Genomic DNA, 2,577 nt, shown 5'->3' with positions numbered 1-2,577 from the left:
TTTGGTTGATATCCCTGGGAGGCCTGCTCTTTTCTGAAGGAAATGGAGGAGTTGATCTGGGAGGAGAAGGAGGGAACTGGTTGGGATGCAATATATGAGAAAAGAATAAATAAATAAATGAAATTTAAATGTTACATAAAATATAGAAATTAAGTTACCTAAAGAGGTGAAAAACTTGCATACTGAAAATCGTGCAAGAAAATAAAAGAGATGCTCACAAATGAAAAGGCATCATGTGTCCAAAGACTGGAAGATTAAATGTTATTAAATTGTACATATTACCTACAGCAATCTACAAATCCAGTGCAACTCCACTGCAATGAAAATGTAATTGGCATTTTATATAAACAGAAGAAAACATTGTAAAATTTATGAAATCACCAAAGACCATAAAGGAATAAATCAATCTTGAAAAAGAACAAAGGTTGGAGAGACCATCCCTCTTGTTATTTACATATATTGCAGAGTCATAGTAAACATGCATAAAAAACATAGTAAAAATGTGATATTGGAATAAAGATGGACATGGAACAAATGGAACAAAATAGCGAGTGCAGAAAAAACTCACGTATATACAATCAACTGATGTTTGACAAGGGCTCAGTCTACAGAAGGGGAAAGGATCATAGGTTAAACAAATGGCATGGGAAATTAGATAGACACACACAGAGAGTTAAATTACACCACTCTGTTACACCATACACAAAAGAAACTCAAATGGATTAAAGATTTAAATGTCAGACCTCAAATTGTAAAACTCCTAGAAGAAAATATAGGGAAACAACTCTCTGCCCCCTCCCTCGCCCCGTGTGTGTGTGTGTGTGTGTGTGTGTGTGTGTGTACACCTATGCATGCATGTATGGAGGCCAGAGGTTGACATTAGGTGTCTTCCTCTACTGTTCTCCATCTTATTTTCTGAGAGAGTCTCTTACTGAACCTGAAGCTCACCAGGTGGCTGGACAGTGAGCTCCCAGGATCTTTCTGGCTCTGCCTCCCTGTGCTGGGATTACAAAGCACACATTGTCATGTCCTACTTTCTGTGTGGGTGCTGAGGATCTGAACTCAGTTTCTGATGTTCGAGTATCAAGTGCTCTTACCTACCGACCCATCTAAATCAATAAGGAGTACTATATCAAATTAAATCTTTCTACATGGTAAACAACCTAATGGAAATAGGCAAACCATGGAAGGAGAAATTACTTGCAAATTATTTAGCCAATAAAAAGTTAAAAACGTAAAACAACAAGAGTCACTCCTACAACCTAACAGCAAGAAAATAACAGCAGCAACAACAAACCTCCACATTATAAAAGATCTACAAAGTCCAAAATAATATATGAAAAAATGCCCAATATCACAAGCCATTATTGAAACACAAATCAAAACCATACTAAGATACTGCCTTTTACGTGTTTGAATGGCAATTACAGAACAAACCAATGAGAAACAACAAATATTCACCAGAACATAAGGAAATTGGATCCCTTATGCTCTGTTGGTAGGAGTGAAACATGGTATACCATATTAGAAAATGGTATAAAGGTTCTTCACAAAAGTAGAAGCAGAAGTACCATATGACCAAACCTTACCACTCTCCAGGTACACCACATGGGTACACTCATGGGTATATACCCAAGGGAATCAGAGTCAGTATAGAATAATGATGTCTGCATCCCGTGTTTATTGTATTATTCACAATAACCAAATTATGGAGTGATCCTCGGTGTCCATCAAGAAATGAAAAATAAAGAAAATATGGCATATGTATACAATAAGCATCATCCAAGCATAAAAGAATAAAATCAAGTCATTTTCTGGAAAACAATTTTAACAGGAGATCACCATATTAAATGAAATAAATCAGATACAGAAAGACATTTTTATTTCATATGTAGAATCTGTATCTTAGAAAAGACATAGAAGGAGAATGGTCACTATTTGGGAAGAGGAAGGGGACAGAAAAAGAGGAGGAACAAGATAGATTAGCTGACCATGACCACATTATATGACATGTCTTAAAGTGTAAGAAGGAGATTCATTATTTTGTACAACAGATATACAGTAATTAAAAAGGCAAAAAATAAAAACAATTATCATATGGTCCAGAAAACCTCATCCTAAGGCTTTATCCAAAGGAATTGAAATTGAGAATCCAAAATATCAATGTAGTGCCATTTATGACAGCCAGGAGGTAGAAACACCAATTAACAAATGAATGAATTTAAACTCTCTCTCTCTCTCTCTCTCTCTCTCTCTCTCTCTCTCTCTCTCTCTCTCTCTCTCTCACACACACACACACACACACACACACACACACACACCAAGATACTGATAAGCCTTTTAAACAATAATTCTGCAACATTGATTGATCTTTAGACATGATGGTGTATTAAATAAGCTACCTAAAGAAAAACAAATATTCCACGTATATGAGGTCTCTAAGACATCCACAGTCTGTATCAGAGTTGAATGATGGTTTTTAGGGATAGGGTAGGATGTCAACAGACACACTCTCAGTTAAACAAGGCAAGCAGGTTCTAGAGATCTGTTGGATAGTATTGTATCGCTAGTCACTGA

The sequence above is a fragment of the Peromyscus maniculatus genome, chromosome 4, assembly GCF_049852395.1.
Source record: "Peromyscus maniculatus bairdii isolate BWxNUB_F1_BW_parent chromosome 4, HU_Pman_BW_mat_3.1, whole genome shotgun sequence".
NCBI lineage: Eukaryota > Metazoa > Chordata > Mammalia > Rodentia > Cricetidae > Peromyscus > Peromyscus maniculatus.
Note: the sequence above shows the minus strand (reverse complement) of the source record.